A 14,730-nucleotide genomic window follows, 5' to 3' on the forward strand; every position below is an offset into this window, starting at 1 on the left:
GCCGCCAGCTGGGACCCAGCACAGGGAGAGGGGACAGAGCGGGCACAGGGGGAAAAGCAAGAGGTGAGTGAGGAAGCAGAACAGGGCAAGAGGTTAAAAAGAGGCATCTACAGATATCAATCTATTTAGCTAAACCCCCATATACAAATATAAATATGCATTTACAAATGTATATCTGTAAACGTAACTATACACTGGTACAAATGCAACTGTGCACATCTGTAACTATAACAACACATCTAAAGCTATAACGATATGCACCTAAAACAAAAAAATTTAACTGTACAGATCTCTATATAGATAAACATAATTACATAAATCTATAAATACAACTACATAGATAAATAAATATAACTACACACAGAGGAATTCTACCTGCCCAATGGTCACAGGCTCTCCCTCTGTCTCTTCCTGCCACACAGGGCAGCCCTCCTGCAGAGGTCAATCACACAGGATCTGGGAAGCAAAGGAAAACTGAGTCAATATTGGCCCTTGTGCACGTGTTCCTTGAGCACCAATTGTCCTTCTATCAGGGACTGTCAAAGATGGCCTGAAAGGCAAGCTCTCACTTGGCAATTTGAAGCCTGCTCTTTAAAGAACAGGGATCCTTCCAAGTGTTCAAAACTGAACTGTGTGAAGTGTTTAAGTATCCTGATAAAGCCTCAGCAAAGTCTCAAGCTTGAAACACAGACAGTCTCAGTGACAGAGAGACCTCAGTCCTCACAGAAGTGGCTGAAGCTGAAGGCTACTGGGAGCTGAGTTATGAACCAAACTGGGACACCCAGCTTGGTGACACAACTGCCACAAGGTCAGGTTTATTCCCTGCTCTCTTGCCACAGCAGTGGACTCAGTGTCAGAGCCTCTGGAGAAGCGTGGAGGGCAGGGCTTGGGGAGGTTGTGCCAGTGCAGGATTTGAACTAAAGGCACCAGGAAGCACCAACCCTGCAGACAGGAACTCAACTCTTCTCATCTCCCTTGCTGCCAGAGGCAGGCTCAGAGCAGCCATCTCACACCTCTCTAAACCAATGGGGGCTCTCTCCTTACCAAGCTCCTCAGGCTCTGGCAAACTGTTCCTCTCAGTGCCAGATGAGGCTTCCTCTGCTGCAGCCTGGTTCACAGGCTCGCCTCCAGAAGACTCAGGCACAACATTAATATTGCCCTTGAAAGAACAATGAAAAGAAAGAAAACTCAAGATCATTTGGTATTTTCTTGGAATCACATCAGGGATGCAGTTTCTCTTCTTCTCCATGTAAACTCTCAGCCCAGCCTCTTCCTTTCCCCTCCAGTGGAGTTACCTGAGCAGAGGGAGACCTTTCAGGCAGTGATCTCCTGATCTCCCGGATCATTTGCTCCACAGCAAAGGCAAGATCCACTGCTGGTGACTGCTCTTCCTCAGTTGTGTTCTGGGCTGAGCTGGAGGCTGTCAATGCTGCACCAGCAGTGCCAGGTGGAGCACTGGATGCTGAAGTGCCTGGAGTGGCTGCAAGAATCCAAACACATTGGTCAGGCTCCATAATGTGGCTCTGGGACACAGATCTCTATTGCTGCCTTAAATCAAACATCACAGGCAGCAAGCAGGGAAAAAAAGGCAGAGAATTTTTTGGCCTTCTAGGTTCCCCTTCCTAATAGGCTTGACAATTGCTGGCTGAGAATGACAGAGCTGCATGCAAAAATACTTCAAACAGACACCTTTAATTACGTTTTGGAAAAACAAGGCTACAACTCTTTTCCTACCTCGTGGGTCGAAAGCCGGGGGCTGGGGCTGCTGCTCCCTGTGCAGCTGCTGGAAGCTGCAGGGCTGGAGCCGGAGCACCTCCCAGTCGGGCGGAGGCAGCTGCCCCCCGTAGAGCTCCTGCAAGCAGCTGGGGGGCCCCTCCTGCCCGAGCGGCAGCGGCCGCTCCCCGTGGAGCCCGAGCAAGCGGCAGGGCGGGATCCCGAGCACCTCCCGCTGGGCGGGCGGCGGCCGCTCCCCGTGGAGCTCCTGGAAGCGGCTCGGCCCCTACCGCCGGGCCGGCAGCGGCTGCTCCCGGTGCAGCAGGTGGAAGCCGCAGGGCGGGCGCCGGGCGAGCAGCGGCCGCTCCCCGGGGCACTGCTGGAGGCGGCCGGGCCGGGGGCTGCGCAGCTCCTGCCCGTCCGGCAGCGGCCGCTCCCGCTGCAGTAGCAGGAAGCCGCTGGGCGGGCGCCCGGGCGGCAGCAGCCGCGCCCTGGGGAGCTGCCGGGAGCCGCAGGGCGGGCGCCTGCGGACCTCCCGGCCCGCCGCCGGCCGCCGCCTGTCGGCCGCGCTCCGGCGCCTGACGCGGAGCAGGAGGTCGGGGCGGTCGTGGCGGAAGCAGGGGCTGCTGTAGTGCAGCCAGCCCCCGGCATCGCCCGGCGCAGCCGCGCCGAGCCAGCCCGGCACCTTGCGGAAGCCGTAGCGGTAGAGCTGGTGGACGAAGCTGCGGAACTGCGCGGCCCTGAAGGGGCGCGGCACCGGCCCCGCCCCAGCGCCACCGCCCCCGGGGTGTGGCCCGGGCTGAGCAGCTCCCGCTCGAAGAGGGAGCGGTCGACGAGCAGCCCCTGGGCCCGGCTGTCCCAGCGCACGGAGCGGACCTGGGGGCTGTTCACCAGGCGCCACAGCTTGGCGGGGTGGCTCCTGGGGCTGGCCGGGCTCCGCACGGCACGGCAGGGAAGGGCAGGGCAGGACTCAGCAGGCAAGGCAGGCAGGGAATGGCAGGGCAGGACTCAGCAGGCAAGGCAGGCAGGGAGGGCAGGGCAGGGCACTGAGAGCAGCGGCGGGCTCTGTCCCTACACTGCATCCCGTGCCTGGGTCACCACCGGTGACAGGGAGGAAGGACATTGCTCTGTCTTGGCTGGGAAAGGATGAAAAGGGGGCATTAGAAAACATTCATTTGGTCTGCTTTTCAGCAGACTAGCTCTTTTTATCTCACCATGTCTGCCAGTGTTTGGCAGAGTTGGCACATTTCTCGTGATTTGGAGTCAGCTACAGCAGCAGGGAGGGACAGCAATTTTGTCAGATTGATGTCAAAGCTAAAGTGCTGCCCATGGATGGATGCTGCTTTTTTCAAGGGATTTTGGCCTGGAGTTGTAGTAAATTCATGCTGGTGTTTTCTCAAACAGTTTTGCCTTTTTCTTTCGTCAGGAATTACCTCTTCTTTTTCTTCCCCGCCCCTCTGGGGAGAGTTCCAATGCAAATGCCTCCTGCATTGCCAGCTCTTGTCACTGTAGACTGACAAAGGAGACCTTGCAATGGAGAGAGACTCCCTAGAGCTGCTGTGGAGAGCTGAAGGGGGAAGCTTTGTCCCTCAGCCTTGAAGTCTTGTTGGGGAGCTGCTTGAGCTCTGGGGGACACACACCAATGATGTTTATCCAAGCCCTGCAGGTTCATTCCTGAGCTTCCTGACTCACCACAGAGACGTTGGGGCTGTCGTGTTGGGGCACAAATTTAACTCTGGGAACTTCTTGAAATGCTTCAATTATTCTGTTTTTGTTTTGGTTTTTTTTTTTTGTTTGTTTTGTTTTTGGGTTTTTTTTTGTTTTGTTTTGTTTTGTTTGTTTGTGGGTTTTTGGTGTTTTTTTTGTTTGTTTGGGGTTTTTTTGTTTGTTTGTTTGTTTGTTTGTTTGTTTTTTGGTTTTGGTTTTTGTTTTTGTTTTTCCCTGCAGAATTATTGCCATAATCTTTTGCTTCCAGAGAATCTCTTCCATGTCTTTAGGAAACTTCTCTCTGCTGGGCTCCCAGACCAGGCCAATTCCCAGGGTTCCTTTCCAAACTGAGGTGTAGCCCATGTTCTCCATTCTCCAGCTGGAACAGAAGAAAGCAGAGAGTTTGCTGCTGTGGGAGAGGAGCTTCTCTTTCCTGCCTGCTTTCCCTTTGGGACAGGTTGGTGTGTGCTCATTAGATAAAGGCAGGTTTAAACTCTGGAGGAGTTGTGTTCCAAACTGCTCCCTCCTCGAGCCCTTCTGTGGGCATCCTTGGACAAAAGGCCTCTTGGTGGGAGCTCCCAGGGGCAGCTTAAGGAAGGAGTTTGACATTTCAGGGCTGTGACTGCTGAAAGCAGCTGGTTTCCAGAGGTGTCCAGAGCTGGGAGTGGCTCCTTTTCTCAGCTGCCTGCAGAAAAGGAAGTTGCCAAGTGGGAATTTCATTTGCGGAGATGGCCATCAGGGATGTTTCCCAAGAGAAGGGCTGGCAGAGAGGCAGGTCTGGTGCTAAAGTGGCTGTGTGTTTGTGTTGATGGTGGGGAGGGTCAGAGATGCAGACACAGACACCAGCTGGAGGAATAGTGTCATTTACTGCAATGCAAAAGTGCAAGAAAGAGTCAGAAAAGGAGAAGCCAAGCAATGCACCCCAGCATTATTACAAAAGGTTGCCTCTAGTGATTAAGAAAGATACATCAGCAGATACCCCAATGCTTTCCCCTTCATGCAGAGCAGCACATCAGCTGGGGGAAGCTGTCCCAGCCAAGCCCTGGAGAGCCACGGCCGGGAACTGGGAAATCCTGCGGAGCCTCCACCTTTGGCGGCCACGAGGCTTCCGACTGCGCTGTGAGAGCAGCCCGGCTTTGACAGTGCTGAACAGGCAACGTGACAGAGCTTCTGCTGGGGGACAGCTGATTTCATTCTCCTCTTGGTTTTCTCCCCGAGCCTGTCCAGGGCTCAAGGAGGAGCCAGGGCCAGGTGTGGCCTTGTCCATTTTCCTAATGCAGAAAGGTGCAGACGTGTTTCCCCAGTGAATGGATGCATTGATCCTTTTGATAGCAATACTTGGTTAAGGAGCAGATACACAGAACATTTGGTTGGAAGGGTCACCTAGAGGGCAGCTTTGGCTCAGGTCCTGTTGTTGAGGCTTCAGCCAGGGTCTGAAGATCAGCCTTCAGTCCTTCAGTATTTTGTGGTGCAAATCATTGCTGTGCAGAGCTGGAAACAAACAAGTCTGTCTTTAGCACATTTGAGACAGGGAAGAGGATTAGCCCTGCAAGGCCAGGCTAGGGCCAAGAGCAGAAGGCCAGCAGCCTGCATTTGCCCACAGGGAGCCCTCCAGAGCACGAAGCCACTCCTGGCCAGGGGCTGAGGTGCCCGAAGCTGCCTCCCCGCTGTGCAGCTCTGCAGAGCCCGCGCAGCGCCGGGTCCTGGGCAGCTGGGACAGCCCGGCTGCCCTGGAGCACAAGGAGTGTCCCAGAGAGAAGCTGCTGCCCTTTGCTTTGCAACTGTTTCACAGAGTCCTGTCATTAATCCACAGTGTCTGATATGTTTTCCTTTTGTCTCCCAAATTTAACAGAGTTTTTTGAGAAAATTGACTGATGTAGCTTCTGCTGGTGGTGGTGCTTTTGTCTGCAGGTGAGGGCAGGTGATTTGAGCCAAGGACAGAGTCCACTGTTAACATCCCAGCTTTGCCAAGTCAAGGAAAGTACTCACAACTGGCCTACTGGTGCTGAGCAGTTTTCCTAGTTTTTGGAAAGCTTTGACCTTAAGAAACCCAGCAGATTTTCCTCCATGAGGATACCAGCAATAGCATGATGCCAATTTTTTCCACCTCTTCTCTGTGTCTTTGTGCTTTTAGGAGTTCCTCAGTGCCCAGCAGGAATGAAAGGACCTGTGATGATGTGATTTGAGAGCTCTGTTGTTCCTTGCCACATGAGTGTTCATGACAAGGTGGACATCCCACTCGTGGCTCTGTTGAGTTAAATTCATCCCAATTCTGTGCAAACAGCAGCCCCGAGGTGCTGAGGAGAGAAAGGACAGTGGGTGGCTGTGCATGCACACACTCGGGGCTGACTGCTGTGTGGGCAGAAGGTTTTGGACTGCTGTACATCTTCACTCTCCAGGCTGGAGGAATATATCAAATCTATATGAAATAAAAATATTTATCAAAATATATCAATATGTATCACACAACACATATGAATTGTTTATATATATAATTTACCATCTGTAGACTACATACTATGTGTTTTAATATAGATACTATAATAAATAGAAGATATAAAATATAGACTTGATCTTTTTCTAAGCCATTGCCTGTGGGTCCTGCAGACCATCTCTTCCTAAAGAGCTACCCATGGGATGGAGGGTGGATTTGTCCTCCCCAGGTGGCTCCTGCTTGGAGTTCTGCTCTCAGTGGAGTCCCGGAGTTTTCTCAGCAGGCCTTGGCAGCGAGCTCTGAGCCAACGTGTGGCTCTGCTGTCATCCCAAATCTGCGCTGCCCTTGCCCAGCCTGAGTGCAGGTGGGGCCTGTGCTGGGCATGGCCGGAGATTTCCATGGCCCAAATCCTGCAGCATTTCCACCTGCTCCTGGCTTTGGGTAGCACAAATCTACAGTTCCTTCAATTGAATCATTGCATTTATTGCAGATAGTTACAACTGCACTAGTAATGTAGAAGTATGCAAAAAACCTTTTAGTTTAAAAATGAAATTTGTTTTTACTTGCTACACTTTTGCTGCCAATGTATAAACATGCAAATATCAATTTAAGTTTAAAATCTAATTCTTTTGAGATAATTGTGCTTTGTAAATATATACAAACATCAACTTCAGTTAAAAAAATTAGTTTATTGCAACTCTACAACTCACTATACACAAATATGAATTGAAGTCTAACAATTAAATGTTTTACATATTACTACAACTGTACAGCCCATATACAAATACAGGAATATCAATATCCCTCTCTAAAGAATCTCAGATCCAGAACGAAATAAATACAATTTTAGAACTATGCAACTCCATCTATATTTAAGTAGAAGTAAATACATATATATCTATAAGAATATATAGATGTAAATACGTATTACGTATTTCATTCCATATGTGACATATAATACACACATAACAAACATATCTATAAATATACAAATATCAATGGATCAATTAAAGAATCCATACAACCCCAGTAATAGAACTACACTGCTCCACAACTGTACAAGTATGTAAATATAACTCCAGATGTAATCAGATCAATATCCATGCATCAATATAACAATATACATACACAGATACCTACACAAATATCAGTCAATGTATGTAAATATCCCTACACTTGTAACTATCCAAGTCTAACTCTACCCATCCATAAACAGAACCAGATCAGGAGGGATTGCAGCCCCCCATGTTCCCAGGCTCTCCCTCGGTCTCCTCCTCCCGTGCAGAGCAGCTCTCCTGGACAGGGACAGCAGATGGGACATGTGGGAAGCAAAGGGAACACTGAGTCAGCATGGGGACGTTTCCCTTGGCAGCAGCTGCACTTCCACCAGGGAAGAGGAAATGTCAGAGCCTCCCCAGGAGGATCAGAAGGAAAAGCAGCCGAGCGGGCCAGGCTGTGGTGAGCTGTTCACTTCTTTCAGGCATCCCAGTTGCTCTGGGGGAACTCCCTCATGTCACGTTATTGAACCACCTCTGCACTTACCAAGACTGTGGCCCCCAAATCAAGCAGTATTTCTGTCTCCAGCTGCTTGCACCAATGACAGGGAACATCCTCTGACAGCGCTGGGGCACAAAGTTACCTTCCACAGCTCTTCTGACAGGGCCTTGTTCTTCCTCTGCTTCCTGTCTTTCTCCTTATCTTCCACTTGGAATTTTTGCAGCATTTCTTTTTCTTTCCCCTTGATCGGTGCTAAAATGAATGTTTCTCTTCCAAACTTGAGTTTGTTCAGTGATCCTGTGGAACGTTTTCTCAGAATCCCTTGATGTGGATTTGAGAGTTAATTTCTGCAATTTTGGTGATTTTGTGAGTGATTTCTGCAAGTCTCCTGTTCATTATTGCACCACTTGGGAAGGTACAAAGAGAAAAAGGATTTTCCGTATGTCAGTCCACCAGTGGAATATTCATGGAGAGAGAGAGATTAGCTGCATTTTACATGTACTCCTAACCTGAAAGTGCAACAGGTAACTTGGGGAGAAATCAAAGCCAGATCTCTCCTTCTACCAGCCTGTATTCAAATGTAGAGTAAATAGAGCAGGGTGAGAATGTTAGTGCTTCATTAGTGCATCCATAGATTCCTGCTATGCCTGGGAACCTGATGCTCGGAGTCTTCCGCGTTTAGGGGAACTGCATTTCAGCGAACTGCATTTCAGCAAAGAGAGTCCCTGTTCACAGGCACCAAAGTGAAGAGGGTCCCACGGAGAGTCGGCCGAGGAACGACACTCACAGCCCATGTGGCTACATGCTGCTCCCCTTTGTTAAGCAACTTTGGCACATTTATCCTTCTCTAGACACTGTCTCATGCCACTAATGCTTAATGCTCCTTGGTTCAGTAGCTGCATTCACACATGCATGTTAATTACTGATTGGCTGTCACACCATAAGCATCTTTAGCTAAGGTGTGCCAAATTAGCAGCTCCCACTTGTGTGTGCTTGGCATTTGGTTATCTGGGCACAATGCTCCTTCTTCCTTTGTGCTGTATCTCTTTGAGGACAGCACATGGTCTGTCTTGTTCTGGGGACAGTACAGAGTAACTCTGTAAACTGCAGGCCAGGGTTGTCCAATTCCCACAGGAGAATGTCATGGCCTTGTCCAGCCATGAATCCTTCTACAGTTTAGTGGAGCCATTTTCTGCGTGGCCAGAGGCTTTTTCTTGTCATTTATAAAACCCCCAAAAAACAAACAAACAAACAAACAAAACCTCTAAAGAATCACCTCAAGTAATAATAAAAGAAAAACTACTAAGATTAGGAATTCCTTTTGCACTGTCATCAGATACAGAATCTCATTTCATAGCTGAAACTGCAAAAGTTATGTAAAACACTTCCAGTTAAATGGGACCTTCTCAGCCCATAGAGGTCATTCCCAGCTGCAAGGCTGACAGAACAAATCAGAGTCTAAAAGCAGAAATGCGTAAAAGTTGCCAGGAAAACTCACTGAAGTGGCCACCAGTGCTTCCCCTTGCACTCTTGAGGTTCAGAATTCCAGTGGCTTCTAAAAAAAAGTGAGCCCATAGGAAATGCTCTATGGAAGGCACTACAAAGTTCCAACCCTTTCTAGAGAAAGTCATATGATAGGAAATGATCATTTCAGTCCCATTTCATATCATCTTTGTGGAAAGTGCTCTCATCTTTCCACAAGTTTCTGCTCTGACCATCCCTGGTGACTTTGGATACTCAGATACATCCTCATCAGCCTGGGGACTGTGTCTTATGTCAGAAAGCAGAGCAATAAGCCACCTAAAGAAAAGTGGAAAGGACCATTTGAAGTGTTCCTAAGCACTCCTGCAGCAACAAAAGGGGATGGGATCAGTACATTGATACACCTGCCCCCAAGGGAAGCCAGCCCCAACACATAAGGGATTGGAGGGGAAAATATAGATGAGAATTTGAAGCCTCAATTTGTTAAGCATGGAAATAAAACTTTCTAATGCAGTGTAGAGTGAGTTAGAAGAAATCCCATCAAGGGAAAGATATGTCATGAAGGGGTAACCATGAAAAGTCCTCAGTGCCAGCCCACCCTGGGCAGCAGCACTCTGGCACGCTCTGTCAAGCAGCAGCAGCCAGCAGGCCCAGGGGAGGCACCCCAGCACAATTCACCCCATGCCCCCCACGGCAGCGCCCCTGGGGCTGCTGCACTGCAGAGCTGGAGGAGCACCCCTGAGCCAGGCAAAAATGGACCCAAGTCTCAGGGTTTAGGAGGTGACATTTCTTGAACTTGGCTTGAAGGAGAGCAGAAGGGCAACAACAGCTCAGGTGTTCAATCACAAAACACCCCAAGGGCTCTCACATGCAGGGACTCAATATCGTTGGCTTGGAGACAATGGAGGAATTTGTAGAATGCTCTGCAAGGAAGAAAGGGGCATTCCCAGCCACCTTTGACTGTTCCCAAATATCCTCTCTCAGACAATTTCATATCTCTCCATAAAACAAGGTTATGGCATTGTTGGTAACATCTTCACCTTGTCTGCTGAATAAGTAATTAAATGGCAGGAAACTTAGGAAAAGGACTAGTCTTCAAAATCCCCATAAGTCTGTGCAGGAATCAACATCTGTATCTCTCTAGAAAGACTGGTGTTACAGACTAGTTTTGAAAGTGCTAAAAAAGGGACAGTGTTTACATAGGGACACTTGAACCCAACTTCTCTTTAAAACCCATTGAAGGACCTTGCCTCCAACACTTGTAAATGTGTTTAACATACCACTCGCAAAAGAACTGGATATTGCTCTGCTCACTGACAAGGGGAGGCCATGATTTACAAGCAGTCCTGGGAGCTGCTTCAGCTGACAGCTTAGAGCAGCCCATGTGAGCTCCTCTGCAACCCTCCACAACAAGGTCATTTGGGGACAGGGTTGTACAAACTTCTAGACTTCCCACCACTTTAGGTAAGGAGTTTGAATTAACAAGAACCATAAAGAATTCTATAATATCATAAAGAATGTCCATTTGCCACAATCTTTTCTTAAAATGAGCACAACTTCATAGTAGAGGTAGTGCCCTCTACTGATCAATTTATTTCAATGAACAAAGTTAGGACTTGAAGAAAACAAGTGACCAGAAGAAACCCAATCCAAATATGATACAAGCAACAATGAGAGAAGGAATTACCAATAGTGAGATTTCTTTATTGTTAATAGTCAATACTATCATCTTTCAACTTCTTAAACTTACTAAACTTCTTTGAACTAATCCTACATTTTTAAGAAATAATCTACTCCAAAGTGCTAACATAGCCTATGAATCTGTACTAACTTAAATAATCCTAAAAACCTAATCTTCTCATTGAAATAAAAAATCCAGATGTCACAGATTTCACCAGGCTGAAGCAGATGTCTGGTGCCAGTACTCCACTCACTGCTGGTCCAATTCAGAAATGTGGCTCTGAATATGGGCCAGCTTCTTGTGGAGGTACTGGCACCTGCTCCTCATTTCAGAGTAGCTGGGGCTACCCTGTGAAGGAGAAAGCAAAAGAAAATCAGGGCATGCAAACACTTCTGCAGAGTTTAGAATCTGATGTCCTTTGCTTTAAGAAAGCCCTGAGGCAGACTCAGCAGTTGCCATGGCCCTGCAGGTCTGGTGTCACACGTACCTGTTGTAACTGCTGATAATCTGCTAGGATTCGATGACACAGCATCTTCAAGAAAAAAAAAACCACAACCAAAAAAACCAATCAGAATGTTTCACTACCACCTTAAAATGCAAACTTTGGTAAAATAGTAAAAGCACACTCAGTCTGACTCTAGAGATTTTCTTCTCTGTGAGCCACCACTCTTCTGGGAGGTTTGCAAAACAAATCTCCATCTCCCAGCATCACCCAAGATCTGTAATTAAGCCTCTCAATAGGCAACAGAAGCAGCCCATGCTCTAAGACTCTGCTTGGGACACCTCGTGGACAACTGTTTCTTCATAGACAGCTCAAACAGGGGCTTTTGGGCAGGGACTTGCCAAAATCAGACCCAGCCCAAGCAGTGTCTGAGCATATTTGCCAGTTCCACAGTTTCCCTCTGTCTCACTGAGCAGCTCCAGGGAATCCAAAACTCTGATATGATAAAGCTTCATGGTTTCATCCTTCTTTACCTGATAAGCTTTGGAGCCTGGAGTCAGAGACTTCCATTGCTCCTGAAATTGTCTGAATTTCTTGATGATTTTGTCAATCTTAAAATATAAATTCCGATATTCCTCATACTCTGCATTGAAGTCGTCCTTGTAGCGCTGGCATTGCTCCAAGGAGACAATGGCTCCGTATTTTCTAAAGGACAAAATGAGACCATTTTTCTCTGAGTGAACTCTAAGAGAACATTTGAGTGTGTTTCAATTCCATAAAACACACATATAATTTGACACCAAGCACAGGGTAATGTCAAACACAGACACCCAAGCTTTGAGTCAGTGGCTCTGGGACAGACGGTTTCTACTTTCAAGCTCATGTGCATCAAGAGAATGTAGTCAGGTAATTCTGGGAATCTGCCACATTTCTATGTGGCCCATTTCTAGTTACTCATCGCTTATATTGTAGAGGTTTCCTTCATGAGCAGGAGCACATTTAGAAATTATGTGTCCTCATTTCAAATGTCAAAGGAAAAACAAACACAGCAGCTTCATGAAGAGAAGAATCATTACTAAATTATAATCTTTTCCTATGCTGGAAAACCTTAATTAAGTTACATATGACTGCGAAAATTCATCTGCAAAATATTTTTGTAAAGGAATGTATTTATGGAGTTGAGTGCACAGAGTTGGACTTCTGAGCTACATTCTTGCCTGTCTAAGGGCAAGCAGAGTTAATGATAATATTTGATTCTTCTAGTGGACAGCAGTTACATCACTGACCTGGGAACTGAGGCATTTCTAACACACAAAAGAAAACAAAGCCATAAAAACAAACTCTAGACAAGTCAGAAACTACAAGAAGAAATACTCAAAGCACATCAGCTCCTCAGGAGGCCAAAACTCATTAATGCTTAAAGTCACTGATGGGAGTCAAGCCTTCTTCATTCCCTTCTCTCTCAAATCAGCAGGTGTGAGGTTTATCAAGCTCATGATAGAAATCCAAGATGAAGTGGCAATGAGAACAATAGATGCCACTTGCCAACACTCTCACACCAATGCTTCTGCTCCTCTGGGCCTGAAGGTCTGGTTCTTATTGGATGACAAAAACTCCCTCCACAGCGGAATCAGTTCCTTCAAACCACCCTGAGATTAATATTGACAAGCAGTAAATTGCTAACAAGTTGAAATTCAGTAGTAGGACAGACAACAACTTGTGCCAAGGATGCATGCCAGGCCTGATACACCTGACTAGCAGGATAATTTTGAAAAGAAAACCACAGATGCCTTTCCCCATTTTGGGCGGTCCCGGAGCAATGTGAGCCGGGGCCCTGCCGCGCCTGCTCCAAAGGCCGCAGCTGCCCCAGAGCCCCAGAGCTGCAGGAGGCTTAGCTGCCCCTGCCAACACCACTGCCCTGACACAAGCTGCGAGCAGTTTCCAGGGCTTTATACCACACACACACTTCTCCCTCCTCTCCTGCAAATGCCATGAGGGGATGCAGCAGCACTGCTGCAGCTGAGCCTGTGCAGCTGCACTGCAGGAAGGGAGGGCCCGTCCGGGCCTAACCCACCTTGAAATAAATGGGCAGGAGATCTTTCTCCTTTTTAATGCCTTTATTAAGAAGAATCAGCTCAGGTGGGGAGAAATCGACAGGTTGCGCCCTCGCCGCAGTTGCTCCCAGGCGTGGCACGAAGGAGGAGGATGATGCAGTTTTGTCCGCTGGTCTGCAGACAGAACTGGGGACTCTGTCCTCATGGGAGAGTCGTTGAGTCCTTGGTTTGTTTGTTTAGAAACCCGGGGGGTCTCTTTAATCAGTTTCTTTTCAGGTTAGGGTGAGAAATAAAAAGGTCCAAGCAGGTACGGGACTATGCTCCCATCCTTAGACGTCACTTAAGTCACTTGTTGGCTCATGATTTTAGGGGTTTTTCTTGTAAAAACTGCAAAACTGTAAAAACCCAAGGTGCACTGCATTTCTTATTTGCATACTGGCTCCAATGTCACTCCTATTTTCTTTACCTCGGAGGGGTCTGTCCTGGTGTCTTTTTTTTGGCAAGTGGCCAGCATCAGGGAAACAATCAGTTAATCACCGGCCATTAACGGGTGATTAAGGGCTTTTCTTTGGCAGCACACCTAAAGAAGTCTGACCGGTTTGACTTGCTTTTTTTAACTCTGAAACTAAAAAAAAAAAAAATACAATTTTCTATTCATAACATGTGCCCCCCTTTTTTTCTTTGATCAGGCTTAAGCTTAAGCTTGCATCAACTTATAATTTTTGGCTCATTAACATAGAATTTCCTATATTTTTTATATTGATTATACATTTCCTCAGCACTCAGGTGATCATATTTACTAAACTTCATTACCCTTTTTGGTTTTTTCAGGTTAATTCCTTTAGAGATCCTTAGGTTATTCTGTACAACAGATGTCACTGTTTTTGTTAAACGTGGAAATAAGAACAGACTAACAAGTGTACCCACAGTGAAGGTTATAGTTTTCCAACTTTTTTTGAAAATCCATAGATTATCCCACCAACTGGAATCAAGTGTAAGAGTCTTTTGATTTCTTAAATATGCTAGTTTTTTTTTATTTCATTTAAAGTGTTTCTAATGACTGCTACAATTAATTTGATTTGATAAACTACTGTTTTGGTTTGGTTGAGTTGGTCATTAATATGATTAAGAGCCAATGCGGTCCGATTAGATATTACTTCTAATTCTGATTGTAGTTTCAAAATTTTGTTTAACATATATTGTTTCTTCAGTTTTGTTTTTCTCAAATCCTCACATATAGGAACTCTTAAACTTGATCCAGATTCTTTGTGTAATATAAAGACAGTTCGTTTTATAATTCTAATGATGCCACCACGAGACCAGCCTCTTGGCAATTCAGTGGATGTTGTGGTACCATTGACCCAAAACAGGTATTTAGGGGTTTCCTGAAAGATATTAATTTTTGTCGTGCCCTCCCAATATTTAGAAATACTTTTTCCTTTTATCAGATTTACCAGGTTTGCTTCAGTAGCATCACGTTCAAAGCACCACCAGGCCTCTCCTACAGGGTCCTCTCCCAGGAGTGGCTGCCTAAAGGTGGCAGTGTTCCGGGTCATCCAATATATTTTCTTATTCTCTTGATAAAAGATCAATTGGGAGAGGTTAACACAATTGTTGTGGACTCTCAGCAAGGAGCTTACTTCTGTCTCATAGAGAGGTTGGTAGTACTCATTGCACGGCTCTCCTGGGCTCTCCAGAGCACCACCAGCAATCAGAGCCA

This window comes from Passer domesticus, unplaced genomic scaffold (assembly GCF_036417665.1).
Source record: "Passer domesticus isolate bPasDom1 unplaced genomic scaffold, bPasDom1.hap1 HAP1_SCAFFOLD_55, whole genome shotgun sequence".
Taxonomy (NCBI): Eukaryota; Metazoa; Chordata; class Aves; order Passeriformes; family Passeridae; genus Passer; species Passer domesticus.